At 39.6% G+C, this 15,711-nt stretch overlaps 1 protein-coding gene across 19 annotated transcripts in view; it reads right to left on the minus strand.

Annotated features, from left to right (window-relative positions):
• Positions 1–15,711, minus strand: part of ATP2B2 (ATPase plasma membrane Ca2+ transporting 2) — a 714,211-nt gene that overhangs the window by 399,859 nt on the left and 298,641 nt on the right. The window lies entirely within an intron of this gene.

A 15,711-nucleotide genomic window follows, 5' to 3' on the forward strand; every position in this document is an offset into this window, starting at 1 on the left:
AATTTGATTTACCTTCAGTAATTTTACACAGCTCTCTTATTAGGTTAATGTACAAATAATGCAGCATTGCAGTGTCTTGCCAGCAAGACAATTCAAAGACTTCTAATGGCAGCCGCATACCAATTTGGGAGTCAAATTGCCAGTGACAGATATAAAAGTACAGGCAAAAAAAGTGGCACTGTCTGTATTAAAAATAGAGAGTGACTGTATTCAATGTAAAATAACTTGCCAATTTAAGTACATAATCTTTCATTTTTTGAAGCTATTATTTTGAGATTGTAGACATTTCCCTTACAACACACAGACTTAATCTTCCTTTTTCCTTCAAGATCATTCTTCATTGAATATGTAGGACACTGTCAACACCAGCCTAGCCAGACTTTTGATCTGTTCAGATAAAGCACTTCCGTATAGCCTAAATCTTTCTTCTATAGTCAGCGTGCTTATTTGTTAAATTATCCCAAATTATACAAAGGAGTAAGATTGGGAAAATGTCTTACAAGCATATGTATAGTACATAAAAACAGTGGATATTAAGATAAAATATTAGCTAAGTGCAAATCTTGCTTGACCAATTATTTCCTAAACTGTTGCAGATGAGTGAAATCAAGTAGATACTGATGGAAGTTAGACCACTCCATTTTAATTCTCTACAGTCAGTGCTTTTAAGCTCTCCCAATATTCACAGATGTTGTCCAATTTTGCTTATTTAGTCTTTGGCAGTGTTCAAAAAAACATCCCAGTCACCTGCTGCAAGCATGTTACAAAATCAATTATTTCAGACACGAAACTTGCATCAGTAACACTAATTCTGCAATTAAAGAAAAAAACATTTTATCCTGGATACCACTATCAGTTGGAATGTCTCATCTCAGAGATACACACTGATGAAAACCATACAATATAAGGTATTGGTATATATGAAACATACAGTATTTATGTCAATATATGTAGACCTTGCTGAATGGTGGTTTTACCAATGACATTTACCAGAAGACACTTGTTTTTATTACTATTTATATAAGGATAGAGGCCCAAATCAGAGACCAAGGTCCCACCCCCATTGTGATAGGCAATGCAAAATAAAAAAAAGATGGATCCCCAAAGAGTTTTCAATCTTTATAAGATTTCTCCTGCTTTAAAAAGAAAAGCACAATAGCATGCTATATGTTAGATTTTAAACATAGCACATAGGAAAGAGACCCCTTGATAAAGAAATGAGATTTTACAACTTCCTAGTAATGTGTTATTCTTAACTTTACACATATCTACCTATATTATAAAGGGAAGAATGCTGAAATTGGGATTTGCCCTGGGTGATAGAAAGTAAATTTAAATTAAACTTAACCAAACTCTTGAATCTCAAAAATGCTTGGTTTCAATTCAAAAGAGAGTTTGTTCTCAGTTATTTATCCAAACTGGTCTGCCCACCCTTAATGACCAAAACGTTTGCCTAAGTAACCTTATTCCTGTACTGAGTAACATGGGTTATGCTGCATACCCAAGACTAAACTTGTGAGAAATACTTAAGATGACCAGAGCTCCAGTGCAAATCAGTTGCATTACTGGTTTCACCCCTTGTCAAATGTAATGATATGCACGAGCACCAACTGGTTTCAACTCAAGCCCAACATGAATTGTCAAAAACATTGCTCATAAGGGCATGAAGAGGAAGAAAAATGCTGAGCAGCAGCTGTCACAGCGTGGGAGGACAGAGAGAAACCTGAGGGGGGAAACGCCAATGATTTTAAAAATGTTTTTGTCCAAGTACATGAAACTCAAACCAAATCATTCTTTTCAGAATAGGGCTCTTTGCAAAGTTTATTTACATTATTCAGACTAATTTTATGACTCACTCTCTTATTTTATGATGATGTTTATGCTGTTTCTTAGACAGCTTGTATAAAGGTTTTGATGAAAGACTTCTCCCCCACTTTTTCTGCAGAAAAAGCAGTCACGTGGCTATTTTGAAGAACATACTGACATCTGTTTATCCAAGTATATTAAATGTTAAATGCTAAATAAGTTGCAAGTCTACTCCCCAATCTTCCAAGCTTACATGCACTGGTAGACCTCAGCACCTATTTAGAACCAGTTTCAGGTCTAAAACTTAGTACATTGTGCCTGAACTTCTCCCCTTTGTAATTCTGAAAAATGTATTCAAAGGGTGGCATTAAAGCCAATCTTGGAAGCCTCTTGGCTATTTCCACTCTGTTCCAGAGAAAATTATATTTGGCAGGGGAAGGGACAAAGTGCAAAATTTTAAACAAAGAATGTAATTTAATACAGTATGGTTTCAAATTAAATTCTGCTTAAAATGAGTTGCAGAGCTTCATTGTCTAGATTTACTGTACCATTTCCATTTTATTTTAGTTAGTGTCATTTGTTTTACATGTACAGACACATTTCCCTGCCAGCATGCCTCAACCCTGATCTGGGGAGGAGGAGAGTCTTCCTCTAGTGACAACAAGGGTAGTTCGCTCTCCATTGTCCATACAAAACTTGGCCTCTGCCGAGTCTGCCACTTAGTGCATACCATGGTGCTGAATTTATGATGTGGGAGCAGGAGCTGAAACGCACCAAATTAATCTCATAGAGGGGCCAACATTCATTACATCGGAACAACTTTTAATTCTCACTGAGGTAGGCAGAATTCAAACTGATGGCCTACATGTTAAATGCTGTGCAGCTCATTAGAAATGCCCTGAGATTTCCTGTCCTTGTGAAAATACTAATTTGAAGAGGGGATGCCATAGATATGTTGTATTACGTACACAAAATTATGTTACAAGAATATTAAGGTTGCAAAGTCAAGTACTCAAAAGTCAGAATTAAGGTTGGCCATGAAACCCTATAGCTGGCTCCTTGTGTGTGTATGCACTGCAATGACGACTTTAATTACATGATCACCCACTTTTTTCTTTCATGGGTCATCCAAAAGGTTTGAATTCAGGACCTGGAGATCCACTTACCTCAATAACATCAACAGGAGGACACAGGGATTACACAACTATTTGTGAGACAGAAGTGGAATGTTAGGTATCAGGATTCCTGGGTTCTTCTGCTAACTCTGGGAGCAGTGTCTTGGTTGATGAATACAGAAAGCATAACAGCACATACATTTGGCACAGTCAATCTGAAAGGCAACATGCTTCAGTGGAGGAGGCTTGTGTCTGTCAAATCAAAGACTTGGATTCTATTCCCTGCTCTGCCTGAAATAAACTTAGGTAAAATCTCAGTTACTCTATTTATAAAATAATGGAACCATGCTTGCCATAGAAGGCTTAAGGCAGGAAAATGAGGCCTTGGTCTATGAAAGAGTTGTGAACTTCTCAAAAATATTAACACCTATCCATGGAAGAAAACCCACTGTCTACTAGCTCCCATCCCAATACACTTTCCTTATGCCAAACGGTATTCTGAATTCAGTGTCTCCCCTTTCCCCCCGGCCACCAATCAGTGGCAGGCATTATAAAATTTCCAGTTGCACCAAACTTAGTTGGTCTGATATTTTTGTATTCATAAACTGCATTGTAATCCTCATTCCATGGGCCTGTGGAGTTCACCTTGGAACAGTGAGTCCCAATTTATACAAAGTGAACTAAAGTACATTTAGCCACAACACATATTATTCCCAATTAGCATGTTGGAGCACAGATACCTAGGCCAAGAAAGGAAGGGAGAGATGCTAATGTAACACATCAACAAGCACTAATAATCTGCTGCAGGAATTTGGAGGAAACAAATTAGGAAAAATAATCAGGCCTTGGCAGCACCCACCAATACCAGCCAACATGGCTATCATGACACAAAATATAGTTAATACATGTTAAATTTATTTATTTTACAAATTAAAATTGCCTCATGTCTTGTGCATATGCTGACAAACTATAGCCTGCATTAACCAGAAATCCTCTCAGCTTCTTTTGCTACTTTAAAAAGTTTCTATTAAAATTCTTACCCAACTCCATGCAACATCCATTTTTTCTTGAATAGATGTTCTGGATCATTCCAACCCTCTATCCTCTACTGGTCAGTGAGGGACATTGCAAGGATGGTCTTCCTAAGTAACTCCTCTACCTGCCACTATATTAAAAATATATCACATTTTCTAATATTTACTCCTTTTTAAAATTGGTGACAAACTCCTAGCCCATAATTTCCACAAAAATGGCAAGGAAAGGAAACTTTCAAGGAAACACTATTATACAATTGGGGGGATACATTTTACTGAGCTACTCTCATCCATAATTGAGTTTGCCTGGTTTACCTGAGGAAACCAGCTTTCCACAAAGCTTAAATGAATTCAAGGTCATTGAGAAATAAAAAAGATTAATCTGCTGCTCTCATAGTAGACTATGTTCTCAGCATGAAGCCAATAGGGACCAAAAGTGTTAACTGTAACCTGCAAACAGCCTCTGTGTTTCATGGACCGAGTGATAAAGACAAATGAGAATGGTGCTTTGAAAGTATGCACCTGTGCAGGCAAGCACTATTGCTGGATTTTCAAATGAAAGGATAAAAGGAGGAAGAACACTAGCTGCATTTCAAAGCATTAAAAAACCCCGCACAAGCCTTTTACGTGACTATATTATGCATATTAGTATTACGCATAACTAGTATTATGCATAACAGACAAATGAACGACACATTATATGTACTATGGCTGCATATTTAAAAACAACCAGAATCCTGATTTTATATGAAATTCATGTCTCATTTGGAGATTTAACAGACTAACAGTTCCATTATGATTTGTGTGTGTGTTTTTCTGACCCCTGAGATCTTGCATATCACAAGCGTGGTGGCTACTCCATATTTTGCCCAAAGAATACTAAAAATGAATTTATTAATGTAAATTCATGATTAGACAAATCATAGTTTACATACATTTGTATGTAAACTATGATTTGTCTAATCATGAATTTAATGCCTATTTCAAACATGGATGTGAAGATTATGACTATTCACTTGACAGAGAGGCAGCATCCAAAACCAGTGCAAGGAAAATGTTTAGATTTATTGGAAATGGCATTCAGAACCTAGAATCTGTTTCAATCTAGGAAGATTATCCAGCCTACCAAGGACCTAAATCTCTTACCCTGGGTGCACTTTGTGATTGTCATTGATAAAAAGTGTTCGCTAATTGTACTAAAGGAAAGAGTAGATGGAGGAGGCCCTCAGTCAGCGTTTGACTAGTTCAGGATTAAGCCAAAACATCTAACCTGAAACAATCCCAGATAAATCCCAAGACATCAACTCTTCTTCTTCCAACAGGTAGAACTCTCTCAACCTAATGTGTGTCCCATGTCAATGCTCTAAAAACTGGCATTTCTGATTTCTAACAAAGCTTCCTCTACATCATCTACTGCTGGTGGTTTCTACTTCGTTTTACATTAGAACCATCTGTTCTAATTCCCTTTAAACCAGGGGTGGGCAAACTTTTTGGCCCAAGGGCCACATCTGGGTATGGAAATTGTATGGCGGGCCACAAATGCTCATGAAATTGGGGGTTGAGGGTTTCAGCTGGGGGTGGGGGCTGGGGATGAGGAGTTGGAAGTGCAGGAGGGTGCTCTGGGCTGGGACCAAGGGGTTCAGAGGGCAGGAGGGGGATCAGGGCTGGGCAGGGGCATGGGAGGGGGTCGGGGGGCAGGCTCCAGGCTGCGCTTACCTCAAGCAGCTCCCAGAAACAGCAGCATGTCCCTCCTCTGGCTCCCATGCAGAGGCATGGCCAGGCGACTGTGTGCTATCCTGCACACAGGCGCCGCCCCTGCAGCTCCCATTAGCTGTGTGTCCCAGCCAATGGGAGCTGCAGGGGTGGCGCTTGGGGTGGGGGCAGCGTGCAGAGCCCCCTGGCTGCCCCTACAAGTAGGAGCCAGAGTGAGGACGTGCCGCTGCTTCCAGGAGCCATGCGGAGGGGGGCAATACCCCGATCCCGCTCTCCAGCTGGAGTGCTGGAGCAGGGCAAGCCCCAGAACCCACTTTCCGCTGGGAGCTCAAAGGCCAGATTAAAACATCTGGGAGAGCCAGATGTAGTCCCCAGGCCATAGTTTGTCCACTTCTGCTTTAAACACTGCATTTCACACCCATGCCTAGAGAGTACTTGCTATACTACAGAATGTATATTATACATCTCAAAGACTGCATAGTAGAGACTCTAATAATTCTTTGCATATATATAGCACCTTCCATTTGAAATCCTCAAAGCACTTTACAGAGATTAATGAATCAAGCCTCACATCAGCCCAGCAAGATGAAGAGCTCCTGGGCTTGACTCATCGAGCCCAGGTGCACCAGTGAGTGCCATTTATACCCTTCTCATTCCTGAGTTCATGGAGTATTTATCCCCAAAGGAGAGTTTAAAGCAGAGCTACCCCCTCCCTCATTGGGGGGCACTCCATCAAGTGGAAGCACCATTAAATTCTGGCCAGCGCAGACTGCCAGGGAGACACGGTAAATTAGGCCTCCTGTTGGACCAAAGTTTGTGTGCACGCACATTGCCTCCTCACTCCAAGTGGACTTCCCTCTACCGGGAGTGTGTAGCCTAGGTAGCACGAGTGGAAGCCAGGATATCAAATTCAAAAAAAACTGTGAGAAATATAACCCAGTTCTGTGCTTTAACCAAAAACTTTGTCCTTCCTCTTTTAGGCTGGAGATATGCCTGAAAGGTAATTGAAAAGTGGGTTTAATTTTTTGGCATTTGGTGCAAAAGTGCACATCTTCATCCAATCATTGAACGGTGAAGTCTCTATATGAAATATGGGAAATGTTTTGACGGGTCTGGACATAAATGGCATATTTATCTCTCCGTTGCCAAAAAAAAAAAAAAAAAAAAAAAAGGTGTTGCTAAGAACTAGATAACGGTCCTAAAAATCAATGTCCTCCCCTGGAAGACCCAAACCCTTTAAACAGATATGGGCAGCCTTCCAAAAAATGTATCAGTTAATGGTGCATGGTGGGTAATTAATACAGGTATATATTTTAAGTTCTACATTCGTTTCCAAGCATGATCCTCAGCAACATAAAGGACATCATTAACTGATCTGCCAATCTACCTTATATGTGCCATATAAAACAATCTAGAATGTATATTACGGTTTGGTTTTTTTTTTAATGAAATGGTTCCCCATTAGATCTTTCCAGTGACTACCTCCCATTACCCATTTTAGGAAGGGATACAAAGAGGGGTGGATTTGGCAGGGGCTCCTAATGGAGCAGGGCAGTTAGTTTCTATGAATCTACTTATATCTTGGAGTATTTCAACTTTCACATTTTTTTCTCCAGCACCTTTTTTGACAATTTTGAAACACTTTCTCTGGAGAGCAAACAGGCAAATTAGACATCCTCCTAAGCCATTAAATATTTCTCCCTGTGAAGATCCACTGGAGCTGGAGGGGTTTCTGTAGTCGCTGGATCAGAAGTCGTCACAGGATATCCTTTTAAGCACATTCCCACCAGTACCCAATCTCTTGCAGTCTAGAAAGGACTCCTAGAATTTCCTGTCTTTTAGTTTTCACATAAACATATCCCAGTGAAAGCTACCATCCAAACCTCACTTAAAAAAAACAAAACATGCACGCTAATGTATCAGTTAGTTTACAGAGAACAGAGATGGGACTAATAGCTGAGCTCAAGCACTCCCCAGTGGGTGCTCTGCTAGCTTAACTAGAAGAGGAGCCACACTAGCTCATGCCAACAGAGACAGAGAGTTATACATATTCTTTGCAGCACATTAGCAGCACAACATGCTGCCAGCATGAAACCAGACTATTATGCTGTTTATTAGAAATACCTTTAATAGAATGGAGATATTTTGTTGGAGTCGAATCCAACCACAGTACCTTGTGGGACTAATTACTGTAAATTATACAAGAACTTCAAGTTAAGATTTTTAACAAAGATTGTGTACGTCTCCTGTACTATACAGGAGGGTCATAATGCTCTCGTCAAAACATTGCTTTAGTCCTAACACTGCATAAGACTGATTTGAGGAAAACTGATACATAATGTTTTGAACTAAATCTGGTCAAATATCAAAATTAGTATTCACTGAATTAACTATAGTTTAATATTACCATCGTGCAATAAATATTACATTTGATAAATAGTCTGACCAAAGATGGAGCTGGTTGACTACTGGAAAAAACACATTAGTCAAATAATATTGGTTAAAAATTGTAAAAGTCAATGAATATTTGCTTATTGAATACTATCCAGCCACTTTTAATATGAACAATAGCTAATATAATCAGAGACAAGGGGCTTTTGATTTTCAATATGTATATTACTGTTCACCAGATATTCCTCAATATTAAACTGTGGATTTAGAAAATGTAAGTATATTAACTTAAGCTGAATGCAAGTGGAAAATGGCAAATATTAACTAGTAGATGGTACCGATTTTATTACATTTTTTCCCCAGATAAAAGGCAAATTCTGGTAATTTCCCTTATAGATAGGGCCTTACCAAATTCAGTCCATTTTGGTCAATTTCACGGTCATGGGGTTTTAAAAAAAAATCATAACATTTTATGATTTCCACTATTTAAATCTCAAATTTCACAATGTTATAATTGTAGGGGTCCTGACCCACAAAGGAGTTGTGGGGTGATCACAAGGTTATTGTGTGTGTGTGGTGGGGGGGGTTGAATATTCACATTCAATTCAGCATTTATATTTCTTTTCTGAGAATAGATATAATGCCAAGAAAACGTCAAACACTTAACAACAAATTTTCTGCATCATAAACTTTCTGTTAAGAATTACTATAAATCTGTATGATTTTTTTTGCCTAATGCCAGCAAACAGTTTTATTTTTCAAAACATACACAAATGCCTCTGCCACCTTTCCATTGTTCTCTCAGTGAACAGCACACTCCTATTGACAATGCCTCCTTCACTGACAAGTACTAGTGACACTCTAGTCTAAGATGCATGACTGTGAAAGGTTTCAGAGTAGCAGCCGTGTTAGTCTGTATCCGCAAAAAGAAAAGGAGGACTTGTGGCACCTTAGAGACTAACATTTATTTGAGCATAAGCTTTCGTGAGCTACACAGGAAGTACTCCTTTTCTTTTTGCGGACTATGAAAAGGTTTCCTTTGAGAAATGCATTTCATCTAGCCCTTGAACTGGTCTCATTTTATACAAATGAAATGATCTCCTGTATCGCCTGTCTTATCACTATTAACAAATCCAAAGGAATCTTGAAAAAAGAACAAAGGCAATGACACCAATCACAGCAATGCTCCTTTCTTTCCAAAAAAGCCTGTCTTCATGCCAGCGAATACAGACATGCAGACTGTACACCTAATTCAAGCACTGCTGAGCACCGGCAACTAACTCCTATTGACTTAAATGGGAATTGCACATGCTCAGTAGCTGCCAGGATCACATCCTATAGTTGGCCTATGGCTCCCATTTCTCAGACTAGGGTCCCCTCCCAGAGCTCCCATTTCTGAAAAAAAGAAAAACAAAACCAAACATATGAACTAGTGACATCTTTCTCCTCTTGTGGATGGCTGGTTTACCTTTTCAGGAAAAGTGTGGGCCTTGCAACTTGGCCTCAAGCTCTCACATTCTTCAGATGACTTCAGCTACACAGGTTTCAGAGTGGTAGCCGTGTTACTCTGTATCAGCAAAAAAACCGAGGAGTACTTGTGACACCTTAGAGACTAACAAATTTAGTTAGTTTGCTACAGAGGTTGCTGATGCCACAGCATTATCCAAGGCTTCTTACTTTCCTTTGGCAGCGTTCATCTATCTGCAGTAATAGAATTCTTGAAAAAGAATTCTGTTTGTGTCCACCTTGCACAAGGAGAATGGAGATAACACTAGGGCTGGTTAGTACTGTCTGATCTCACTTTACCACATATTAAATCCCATTTAACTTTGGGAAATGACAACAAATTGGGAAATGGTCACTTCCTTATACACCAACATCCCTTACAATGATAGCATCTTTGCCTGCCTCAAATGTTTACAAGATAATGGACAACACTTAGATATTCACCCCAGACATCGCCAAACTCATCCGTTTCATCCTCATCCATAACAATTTTTACTTTTAACAACAAACACGTAGCCCCAACCATGGGAACAGCCATGCATACTAGGATATCTCCTCAATATGTCAACATCTTCATGGGTCACCTTGAAAACGAATTTCTGGACAAATGCACCACAAAACCAATGATCTATCTGAGATGGATCAATGTTAATTTTATCCCCTGGACATACGATCTATACTCCCTCACAGATTTCCGCCATAACTTCAACCACCACCACTCATCCATTAAACTCTCTCCATAACACTCCCACACTAGCATCAACTTCCTAGGCACCACAATCAGCTTCACCTGTGGAACCCTACAGACAACTATACACAAGAAACCCATGGATCATCACACCTACCTTCACAGATCCAGTAACCAGCCCAAACACACTAAGAAATGTGTTATCTACAGCCAGGCACTCAGATATCACAGAATATGCTATGAGGAGAAAGTCTGGGATATATACACTTTAACACACTCAAAACCACATGCACAAAACAACACTCCACCAGAGAAGTAGATCGCATCATGGAACGGGCCACCCATATCCACCAAGGGAACCTGCTGCAATACAGAAATAAAAACCCCTATGACTGCACTAGTTGGGGTATCAAATGGGGTATCAAACCATTACAACCCACACTTGATGGGTACCCCATCCTGAAAAATAATCTTTCTTGAACCCCCTCTTCTGGCCTTCAAACAACCCCCAGCCTCATCATCAGAAGCAAGCTCCCAACAGTAACCAGGACACACCAACTCAAAGCTGCACCAGACTCTGCCAGAACAACAGATGCAAAACCTGTAGATATATCTCTACTGTTACAATGATCAGCACTTTCCACAACACACCTTTCAAGATCTATGGGTCCTACACATTTCTATCACATGTGGTATGCCTCATCCAGTGCACAAAATGTCCCAATAACTATGTGGGTGGAACCAGACAATCACTACGCTCTCAAATGAGCTCAGACAGAAAAATGATCACCTGTGAGTGAACATTTTCACAAGGCCATCACTCCATATCTGATCTCTCGGTTCTCATCCTCAAGGGAAATTTGCACAATGTCTTCAAGCAATGAGCCTAGATTCATAACTTTTCTAGACACTAAAAATCATGGGCTGAATAGAGACACTGGATTTATGGGTTACTACAACACTCTGTAACCTACTAACTTCCCCTCCCAGCTTTTCTCCTCCACTCTTATGACTAAAGAGGTGTTAATGGGCCACTTGAAGTGTGTGTTAACTACTTATGCAAAACACTCTGTTCCACCTTCTATTTAGCTCGTTTCAGAGTAGCAGCCCATGTTAGTCTGTGACCGCAAACAGAAAAGGAGGACTTGTGGCACCTTAGAGACTAACCAATGTATTTGAGCATACGCTTTCATGAGCTACAGCTCACTTCATCAGATATGCTCACAAAAGCTTACGCTCAAATAAATTTGTTAGTCTCTAAGGTGCCATAAGTACTCCTTTTCTTTTTTCTTGTATTTGGCTGTAACACTGAGTACATTTCCCAGACCTGTAGAAGAGCTTGTCTCTATCACCAACGGAAGTCCAATAAAAGATATTGCCTCACCCAGCTTGTGTCGCTAATAAATTAGGAAATAACACTTAGTGGTCACATTTTCCTTAATATTTACTTTAAAAAATGTTAATGGCTTTGCCTTTTTAAATTATAACAGGAGCCTTTTGCCCCACTAAAAACCCTAGACTTCATCATTAATGTCATTTCCATTACTGTTGAAATAAAAGCTAAAGGAGTTATAATTACATGGTGTTATAATTACACTGATTATTTTGGGGAATATATGAACCCAATTATGTTTTGTATTGCAATTATTTACGTCTAACAATCTGACAAAATTATATGGATTTATTTATAGCTTGGGGAGGCGTTTTTGTGGTTTTATTTAAGATATGGATGAGTATCACGATGTGCATAATATCCTGGAAAAATTGTCCAAGGACAGGAATGGGGGCTTGAAAGACAAGTCTGTGAGGTTCTACCCCTATCTAACACAAACCTCTTCTGTAGCTCAGAGGAACTGACTTGTCAGATAAATACCTCAGTTTAATCATCCACAAAATAGGTATATTACCACTAGTAAAATAGGATTGTTGTCAGGCTTCAATATTTTTGTTCACTATATTTATAATAAATCCTCAGCTTAAAGGTACTATGCAAGTACAAAGTAGACTTGAATCTCTTCAATGTGCACTTCAGTAACTTACACAGAAAAATCATGCCTACTTTTCTGAAAATATTTAATAGAGGCCCTAATTCAGCAAGGTACTTAAGCACATGCCAAAATTTAAACACTTGAAAATGAGGCATGTATGAGTACCTTGCTTAATTGGGATCAGAGAGCTGTAGTGAGGCCCCAGATTACTACAGCTTCATTGCCCCTATGAATATGGATGTATGCTATAGAACACTTACTAGTTTTCTAAAGAGTTATATCTTAAATAATTAAAACTAAGCTACGTTTGCTAAATGAACAAACTATTGTGTATCTCAAGCATTAATTGTATTTATTTGCCTCCTTTTTAATCCTCAAAAATTCAGTAGTTCATATCTCCAAGTCATTCGTGTGAATTAGCAAAGTTCTACTGTATTAGTAATTACAACAAACAGCAAAGTCTGAATTCAAGTAATGGAAAAAGTTAAGTGTATTAAGCTATAGATATGGCAATCAAAATACTAAGTAGCATGAGTTTAAACGTGTTTTTGAATATAAATATAATTTTACATGCACTATTAATGGTGCTAATTTAATAAGATTAAAAAGGAATGTTATATAGAGTAAGATGTTGCATGACTATTCCTGTATTTCATAGCACCTAAATAAGGTCAATATTAATCCTGAAATAAGTTGTAAGGAATTGTATGAATTTTGAAATAGCTATGTCCACTTTTTGCTACATTTTTTAAAAAAAGTTTATGAACCCCAAACACACAAATTTCTTGGCAATCTTAAATCCTATTTGGGAGTAACAAACTGTGTTTGAAAATGGTTGTCAAGGATGACTCTTTTATGTTAAGCAGAGCTGTGCTTGACAGCGATTTTCAGTCACAGTAGTAGTATCCATCACCTTAGTACCGGCATGCCTCTCAAATACTTAAAAACCACAATAGCACACACTACATCTTCCTTCCTTCCTTCTCAGACTTGAAAAGAAGTGACTCAATTAACGTACAGGGGTTGTGATGTGGTGTGTGTCCAATTTCATGCTCATTCTTATATCTTGCAGACATGAGTTCCATAGCTCCTAAGAAGTCTGTATCTCTTGTACTCACAAGCCTCCCCCTTTTCGTTGTTCTATTGGAACATAACTATCATGGAAGGTCATGGTCACAGGGAGAGAAGAGGTATCTCAGAGAGATGACTCAAACCTATGTAGACTTTTGAATATAAGGGCAGAGACCTTGAAATGGACTCTATATTGCCAGGGAATCCACTGCAGCAAGCAGAACAGGAAAATGTTATGCTTACCCTCCTCAGTGTGTGTGATTAACCTAAAGAGAAAAATCATCTGGCAGGTGGCATTAAGGTTCCTGGGGAGCTAGTTATGAGGCTCAACAAAACCAAAAAAAGTCAGTGAGGAAGGGACTGGATATGGTGTGCGTGACAGGGAGTTTGTTATTGTTTACACATGAAAGAGTAACTTTGAATGGAGCTAAGCTACATAGTAAATTAAAACAAGTATTTTATATTAAACTGTCAGTTCTCCTGTGTCTGTGGTGTGCATAAACAAAAATTTCAAATGCAGAATATTAAAGAAACTAAACAAATAGAAGAAGAGTATGAGTGCCTTCACCTGTCAAGGATGTCTACGGCTGCTATTGCTCTTTGGGTTTCACTTCTTTGGGTTTTAGTGCATGGTGACCAAAACAATGAAAGGAGTACCGTGAAGAATGAGGAAACAGCTTTAGCCTTCACAGGTAGCTTGAATGGTAACAGATGGTTTTGCAGCCATTTCTATGGTCTCTTGCCTTTTGGCCCAAGCTCATTATAGGATATTCCTCTCTCCACAACTGATTCATTTCTTCTCCTTCTTTTACTTACCACATTTCCAATGACCTTTTCCTCCTCTTACCCTTAGTCCAGCAGTGACAAAAAGTTTGCTCAACTGAGGGCCTAGAAATGCCCAGAATAGCATCAAATGTTTAGCACAGTGGTACAGTCTATGATCATTACAAGTCTTGATCCTCATGCCAATGTTGATCCTAATGCCACTATTGTTGCCTGTGGGCTGTACCTTGGTACTAAAGGAAGTGATGGTTGTGGGCTATATTTTACAGTGCAATACATTCTATTTGGCCCACATGCTTCACAATTTATGACTTGACCTTCAGGAATCCTAATACCTCCTACAGAGTGCCGAGCCCCTTTGGTTCCCATGGAGACGTTTCTATACTGCAGAGCAGACTCTCAGAACCTTGCAGGCATGCTATTATGTCCCACCCTAAACTCAAAGTACCACGAACTCTCCTACCAGAGGAGAAAATAGAGCTATATTTCTGGGTAAATTTATTTATTAATTCATTGATAGCCTTTTTAGCTATTTTTTTTTAAGTTTGTATTACATTTCCTCTCCTTCCAGGGTCTCACAACTAAGATTCTGAAAGCATACTGCTGACCTGATGATGTGGAAAAAGCTGAAGTACTCAATGCTTTTTTTGCCTTGGCCTTCAGACAAGGTCAGCTCCCAGACTGCTGCATTGGGCAGCACAGTATGGGGAGGAGGTGAGCAGCCCTCAGAGGTGAAAGAACAGGTTAAGAACTATTTAGATATACTGGACATGCACAAGTCCATGGGTCTGGATCTAATGTATCTGAGGGTGCTGAGGGACTTGGCTGATGTGATTGCAGAGCCATTGGCGATTATCTTTGAAAACTCATAGCAATCGGGGGAGGTCCCGGACAATTGGAAAAAGGCAAATATAGTGCCCATCTCTCTCTCTCTCTCTCTCTCTTTTTTTTTTTAAAAAAGGGGAAGGAGAATCCAGAGAAATACAGACTGGTCAGCCTCACCTCAGTCCCTGGAAAAATCATGGAGCAGGTCCTCAAGGAATCAGGAACAGTCAACATGGATTCACCAAGGGCAAGTCATGCCTAAGCAACCTGATTGCCTTCTATAATGAGTAACTGGCTCTGCAGATATGTGGAAAGAAATGAACGTGATATATCTTGACTTTAGCACAACTTTTGATGTGGCCTCCCACAGTATTCTTGCCAACAAGTTAAAAGAGTATGGATTGGATGAAGGGACTATAAGGTGGACAGAAAGCTGGCTAGATCGTTGGGCTCAACGGGTAGCGATCAACGGCTCGATGTCTAGTTGGCAGCCGGTATCAAGTGCAGTGCCCCAGGGGTCTGTGTCCTGGGGCCGGTTTTGTTCAACATCTTCATTAATGTCTGGAGGATGACACTAAGCTGGTGGGAGAGGTAGATATGCTGGACAGTAGGGATAGCGTACAGAGTGACCTGGACAAATCGGAGAATTGGGCCAAAAGAAATCTGATGCGGTTCAACAAGGACAAGTGCAGAGTCCCACACTTAGGATGGAAGAATCCCATGCACCCCTACAGGCTGGGGACCAACTGGCTAAGTGGCAGTTCTGCAGAAAAGGACCTGGAGATTACACT

The sequence above is a fragment of the Natator depressus genome, chromosome 7, assembly GCF_965152275.1.
Source record: "Natator depressus isolate rNatDep1 chromosome 7, rNatDep2.hap1, whole genome shotgun sequence".
NCBI lineage: Eukaryota > Metazoa > Chordata > Testudines > Cheloniidae > Natator > Natator depressus.